The sequence below is a fragment of the Taeniopygia guttata genome, chromosome 1 (assembly GCF_048771995.1).
Source record: "Taeniopygia guttata chromosome 1, bTaeGut7.mat, whole genome shotgun sequence".
NCBI classification, from domain to species: domain Eukaryota; kingdom Metazoa; phylum Chordata; class Aves; order Passeriformes; family Estrildidae; genus Taeniopygia; species Taeniopygia guttata.
The window spans coordinates 17,091,030-17,098,514 of record NC_133024.1 but is presented as its reverse complement, the minus strand read 5'-3'; the positions used below and the strand labels follow the sequence as shown (position 1 = coordinate 17,098,514).

General features: G+C 37.7%; 1 long non-coding RNA gene across 1 annotated transcript; it reads left to right on the top strand.

Annotated features, from left to right (window-relative positions):
- Positions 1–4,130: 4,130 nt before the first annotated feature.
- Positions 4,131–6,716, top strand: LOC140682302 (uncharacterized). The gene is made up of 2 exons (XR_012053840.1): positions 4,131–4,506; positions 5,491–6,716. It is a non-coding gene; the product is annotated as an uncharacterized lncRNA (long non-coding RNA).
- Positions 6,717–7,485: the final 769 nt, after the last annotated feature.

The window sequence follows — 7,485 nt, the reverse complement described above, 5'->3', positions numbered from 1 at the left end:
CAGGATCCATGAGCGAATCAATTTGGAGACATCACAGTAATGACATTTCCAGAGTTACTTTTCTGATGGCTGGGGAAAATACTGACACTGGGGTGAGATAAAAGACAGGCAAAAAAAGGGAAGAAAAGTTTAGCATTAAAAAGTGATACAAACACTGTTCTACTTTAGTGTAAATTTCTCAGAATTTTTTCCAACCCTAATTCTAACCTTTGGGAAGAGTCCTCTCAATTTCACCTCACTGCTCTAAGGATTTTTTACTATGAAAAACACAATTTTGCTTTAACTACACCTCTGTTTTTTCAACACATTTCTTATGAGGTGTTTGCTGGCCTCAGCATACATAGCATGGAAATGATATATATAATTGAAAGGATTTATTTCATCAAAGCTTCATTTGTCTTATTTATGTAGGTGCACCTAGACAGCCTGGTCTGTCTAGGTTGTTGGAGAGCATTGCTTAACAATTTAAAAAAACTGGCTATAAAGAAAAAAACCCACATGCAATCAATCTCTCTTTGCCATCCTGCTGTCTTTTATGCTCTTGCTGTCACTTAAAAATCTTAAGATGGAGGTGTGACCCTTACTAATACATTCCCATACGTGTCTAACACTTCTTCTTAACAGCTCCAGACTTCCTCATGCACAGCCGTGCCTGGAAGTGTGGATTTATTCTTTTATGAAATCTTAGGAAAAGGTGCAAACTGAAGTGTAAATAACATTCATCTCACCAAATCGATTGGAATGAGACTGCTGCTTTTAAGGTGGATTAGAGCTTAGGGGAAAGTTAAAATTTTCTCACTAATGTTATGTAAGGGAATGATGAAGTACATGGGCCCCATGTTAGCAGAGACTGATTTGTCTCAGCTTTTTCTGGTGTGTGGTGAACATTATTTGAAATACTTGGCTGTGTGCAAGAATATTTCATATTATAGATGCAAAGTGTGCTACTTTTATGACCCTGATGCTTTTTGTTACTAATCAATTGTCATACACACAAAAGGAAAGCCATTTGGTGAGAGATGGGCTAGAAACACAAACACTAAAATGAGAAACCCACTCTGACAGCTCAGAGATAATTTCCTGACATGGCAGAGAATGAAGCAATGGTATCTCTTTGCCACAGTGGCTTATCAGACTCTGAATTTATTTTCAGATGGTTTCAGAGCATCTCTCTAGCTGTCAACACATCAAGCCTGTTCCAGAGCCCATTGATGTCAATATGAGCCTTTCCATTCACTCTTCTCAGCTTTAATCATACCCTTGAAAAGTTCAAACCTCCTAAGTGCTCTTGGGAATTTTTTCATGTGTGGGACTGGACCACTTCTGGTTCCAGTGCTGTGCCATGGAGATCTATCTAGAAATATCTATCTTATTATAAGGGGGTTAAATAGAAAATTATTTGGTATCCATTGAAACTTAGGCTCAGCCCACCCAGAGCTGTTGAAGTTTTTGCCAGAATTTATGACATAGTCCTAAACACCTCCCTTTAATTTGTCACTCCAGAATGATGTGCCACTGACTAAAAACGAACTGGGTGTAAAAATCTGTTGATTGGCAATTTCCAATAGGAAATCTGAAACCCCTGTGACACTGCCTGAGTGATCTGCTGTGGAGAGATGCATCCCACGCTGCAGGCATGTTCAGCTGAATGGGAAATAGGCCAGTATTTATAGAAACTGAACCTCCCTTTACGGCGCTGAGAGTCTGCCTCTTCTTCCGCATGAAGACGCTTTGCCATCTCCTTTTTGAAAATGGAATTTCCAAGCTGTTGAATAGCAGAGACCCAGGCAATTACAAGTAAATCTGGGGGAAATTCAGAAGTCCAAAGCAATTTCAGATAAAAGTTAGGACATAGTAATCGGACTTCAGACAGTTCTAAAAATGGACTAAAAAAATCATCTGTATAGCAAATCAGGTTATCTTCACAAGCAAGATGCATTCTTTAGTTTTATTACTGAGCCGTGGGACACATTTTTGCTGGACTTTCTGCCCTCCTGACCCTTATTTTACAAATACAGACACCTGAAGTGTGTGCAAACATTTTTTCAGCCTAGCAACACTCTTTGTTGATTGCTCCAACCTGGAGTCATAACCTCACCCTGTTAATGAGGCTGATAATTGAAATCATTGTCAGCAAGTTAGTTTTAAGTCAGTTAATTATTCCACTCAGGGCCCTTTTGGTTAAAAAAATCCAAATCCCCTAATTCAGTGCTTAATAAGGATATTTTGGAGATAGGTCCTTGTGTATACACATGCATACATTATTGGTATTTTCTTGCTCTAATAAATTAATATTTCAGATTTAAAAACTGTTTAAGGAGTTTGTTTAGAAAGATACAACATATTTAGTGGCTTTGGCCTTTCTGACAGGCCAGCACTTAGAGCAGAAACATCTTTGACTGTGGACAGCATAAATGTATTATTTAAAGTTGTAACAGTAGGAAAACCAGGTCATACTAAGATTAAAAAGCATAGTAAAAAGTCTCTGTTTAGATTTGAATCAAGATTTAATTAGAATTTGTCAGCTGGAGGTGACAGGAAAGGAAAGAGACCAAAAGTGTGTTGGCTGATCTGATCATTTGGAGTTGCAGAATGGAGCTGCAAAATTCCAAGGAGAAATCATGTGCTTCAGGAAATATAAATGCAATTGTAGAATATGTAGGAAAATATAGAAAGAAATCAGAATACAGCTAGTTCTGGTCATGTTTTTCAAGAACAAAAAATGAAAGGAAAACAGATACAGAAGAAAATTTCCTGGGATGATGAAAGGAATGGATTCTCTCTCTTATGAAAAGAGAGCTTGGTTATGAAAATAGCCAGAGGAAAGCTGAGTGAACAGATGTTGGTAAATGCATCTAGGGCTGAGGGACAATTATCACTAAGGAGGAGGAGACTGTTAAATAATAACTGTTTATCATGGAGTAATGAATAAATTTAGACTCAAAATTAGAAGGTTGCTAATAATCAGAAGAAAGAAGTTTCTGTTTAGAAGAATATGAGCCATTGTGAGTTGGAGTTCTTGAGATTGGGGGAAGAAATTCTGTTGTTGAAAGGACTTGAAACTGTTGGGCATGCTTTTGTTTGGTAATGTCCCATCTTCCAAGGTTTCCACCAGTTTCCTCCCTCATTGCTTCTCCCTCCCTCACATCCTCAGAACATTTCTCTCCCTATTCCACTCTGATCCCCTAGAAAAGGTTACAGAGAGATGATAAAAGGATGGAGCTTTCCAGTATTCGCAAAACCCTAACATTTCTGTTATTTTTTACCCACTTCACACCATGTAACTGTCAAATTTGGGGCTGGAGAAGAGTTATTCCATCAGACTGGTAGCATCTATATTTTGTTCATTTTTGGCTTCTTTCTGTGGTATGAACACAGTAGCCTGCTTAGATTTAGCTGGGGCTTTTATTTAATTTTTTCCCTGCTATGTCAGGAAGGTGGCTTTTTGGTTTCTTGGCAATAATTCTAGTTTTGGAGATTTTATTGTAGTTTTTAAGGTTGCTAAGGAAGTTAGGAAAGTTTTATGGCTTTTGTCAAGTGAAATAGATGTTATAAAGTGTTCTACAACTAAACATCTATGGCTTAGTAGCCAAGGACAGAAACAAGACTGGATTTTTTTCTGCTGAAATAAATTGAATTGGAGGATTTTAGAAAAATAGAAAAAAAAAAAACTTTTCATCCAGACCACCTAATATCCCCCTCTTTCACTATTTTATCTGTAGAGCTCTGAGCTGGACCACTTTCAGATTTCTTTGTATTATTCTTTCTGATTCAAAGATTTTCTACATGGCTCCATTCCAATCTCCAGTACATGTCGGACAAACTGATTTGAAGATCTGCATTTGGTGATAAAGGTCACAAAACAAAAAAAAAAAAAAAAAAAAAAAAAAGAAAAAAAAAACAAACAAAAAAACCAACAAAAAAGTGAGAGGTAAGACTTTTTCAGTTTTGTTTCGTTATGACAAACCTTTGTTTCCTATTCTCTGTGGCACTTGTGATACTTATTAAGGGCAGTGAAATTTCTTGTTGCCAAGGGTTCTTTTTTACTAATAGGTGCAAGAAATCTAAAAACAGAAAGAAAGGAATAAGGTCAAAGTGTAAAGATTTTTGTGGTTAAATAAAACCAATTATCTCAATATTTTCTGGGTACAGGATGTGAAATTTTCCATCAGTTAAGATGGAAGGCAGGTGCAAGACCCAAATTTGGGTGGAAGCAGTGGAGGTCTCAGGGCAGGAGATTCACACATTTGTGCTGCATAGAAAGCTACTTATAAAACTTGTGAAGAGTTGCTGGAATGATAACAATTTTCTTTGGGAAAATACTAAAATTTTTAACCAGTAACTTCTACAGTGGGATTTTTCTCTGCTTTGCTGAAGGATAAGGAGGCAGAATGTCTTGACTTGAAAAGATTACTTGTTGTTCCAGCCAGCAGGACACAGATTGGGGCTACCAGGAATAACAAAACAGCCTCTTCCTTTGACATTATTCCTGTTAGATTTTTATGGGTAAGTAGTTTGAGAGTTTGGTATTGATGTCAAGCAAAATAAATTAATTTTCAATCCAAAGCAAATGAAAGTGGTAAGGCCTTGCAGCAGATCCTACAGAGTACCCTTAAATTCTTTTTTAGGAAAGCAAGCTGTATGCTTTGGTATGTGCTAGCTCAGATGATGCGGTAAAATGCAGAAAGCACTTCTCAAACATGTGTTACATCAAGCCAGTTCAGCCAGGAGGTAACAGAACCACGAATTACCAAGGTGAGATCACCACCCTGGTTATTTGAGTTGTGCTAGAAAGCACCACCATGAGGTGTTTCTTTTGAAAGGTTTGACCTGGAAGAGTCCAACAGCTGAGCTGACCAACAGTGCTGAGAACTTCACAAAACTTCTCTTCTGGCTGCATTCAGCTCTTCTTCACCCGTGGGAAATGAATTTGTAGGGAATTTTCAAAGCCTGACAGAAGGCTCACACAGTGTGTGCATCTGTATGTAAACCATGAGATAAGAAATGCTGACTTAGAAATGCCATGGAATAGGACAGACACTGTAGAGAGAGAAATGGAGCTAGAAACAAGTTTCAAAGGATGGCCTGAAAAGTAAGACTTTGGATTAATTGAACTATAAAAGCCATTGGAGTAGGACCTACGAGGGGTAATTTTAGATAATTGGCATTTTCAGCATGGTGTGGCAAAAGCTGATAGGCCAAGAAACGCTTAGTGTATTGTAATTAAGAAATAGTTCACTTCTCATTGTGATGGCTTGAATTATAACATCTGTATTGTCTCTGCCTTCACATGAGACTGAAAATGGAATAAAATTTTTTAGAACACCTCTCAGTTGCCCCATCTCTAGGTCAGAAAAAGACTTAATCCAACATTCACCCAAGGACTCAGTCTGTATTTGTGCTTATATTTGTTGGGTGTGTTGATATTTTCTGATAGGATACCACACCTAGGTGGCTCAAGGAAATAAAATAGATCTTTTCTTCTTCCAGAGCTGTAGTGAAGTGTGGAAAGCTGCATCTTTTGAGGAAGAAACCACATTTTTCTTCATTATGTGAGACAGCAGCAAGTTGTGCTCAGCAGAGTGTTGGAGAAGTCCAGGAGAAGAGGAAAGCACAGCTCTCTTCTTCATTATCACAAAGAATATTTCTTTTTCAAATCCATATCCTGGTCTAAGTCCAGATTGTGCCTAAACCAGAAGGTTACCAATTAGATGTATTTCTCAGTATTTTCTGAGAGATTCCTTCAGGAAAGAGATTTTAGATTTTGAGGCAGTGCTTGGCTGGGACTGCTGCATCCAGGCCAGGCTTTCAGATCCAGCCAGAGCAGCTGTATTTAGGAGATGAAGGGAAGAATCCTTTCTGCCAATGCAGATCTGACACTTACCATTTGTCAGTTTTTACAAGCAAGAGACACTTTCACAAGCCTAATAGTGGGACTCCATTAAAATAACTGAAAATTACCAAATTTTTGAATGCAGGGATTCATCTTGACCTACTGAATTTGTTCATTTTATTGACCATTATTTTCTTCTCTTTAATTTTGAAATTTCTTTTTTGGGAATATTTAGCTGCTGCTTTTAATAACAATACAATTTTAATGACATTTATTTCAGCAGTTTTATTTATTTCTATTTGAAGATATTTGGTTTTATTCAAGAATGAACTTTTGGTGTATGCTGCATACTTCAAGGAAAAAAAAAAGGTGTACATATAAAATTACTCGGAAAATTATTGATTGATCAGAAGAATAATTGATCTTTTAACATTTTGGAGAAATTACATGGTGTTGGTTTCCAGGTTTGGATTTTTTAAAAGCTTTAAAGGAATTGTCTTTCTAAATTTCAGCTACATCCTGTTCACTTTAGAGGTTGCTAACAGGGAAACTAAAATAATATAATGTTACTTCACAGGTTCAAAATCTTATTTCTTAAAGGATCAGCTAATTAAAAGCATTGTGCTATTAATATCACAGAAAGGTGTCTCCTTAAGATATTTGGCAGACAGTAACAGTAAAATCAGCTTTGAATTAGGGATTTTTTAGATTAAAAAGGCACAATATAAACAGTAATGATCAAATCAACAACTTGATGTCCTGGACAACTTTGTATTTTGTACTTTGCTCCACGGCAGTAAAACACAACCTAGTGTTGCATTGTTCATTTGTCCTGTGGTTGCATTTACATTTCCCAATAAAGGAATTATTTGAGTTAAAATCAGCCATTATCTGCTCAGTCCTCAATGTGTGTGGCTCAACTATAAAATCTCTACAGAGGGTTGCATTTTCTTGGACAGGAGACCACAAACTCATTTCAGCCAGACCTCTAAATTGCTGAGGAAACAGATTCCCACCCCCATGGCCTGGATAGCGTGTGAACAGCCAAAATTGATGAGTAGCCTATGAAACATTTCTGTGTCTCTCCTTTGCTGCACTCAGCAACTGCCTTAAAACAATGTTTTTAAAGAAGAAAAGAGGTGCAAAGAAGACAAAATAGTTGTGTCTCCACAGAATGAACCCCAACTGTCCACCTCAGGAATAATCAGGCTTTTTATTCAGGCTGACTTCCCCCCACCCACCCCCGGCTGGAGATATTAATTTATTGTATTAATCTGTGCAAACAAGTATTAATCTCACAGAGCATGGCTGGAACAAAGACTGAGATACAGACAACACCCAGTCAGGATAGGTTTCCTTTAGAGAAGCTCTAATTAATAGTCTCATTACTTTTCAATCTGGGCTTCTCTGCCTCTCTGAGGCGGAGCAGTGAGGAAGGGAAGATCTCAGACAAAAAAATGCTGGAAAGGAGAGAGGTTTGGCTGTCGTGTGTGTTAGTGATGCATCAGTGTGCCTCGAAATTGATGTTGATGTAGCTAGGAACAGAACCAAAGCCCGGTGCCAGAGGTGGCATATTTATAATGAGACTAAATGAAGGGGCTCATTAGTCTCACAAATGGTGAAGAGCTGCCTGCTCCCTCTCTGATTATCTC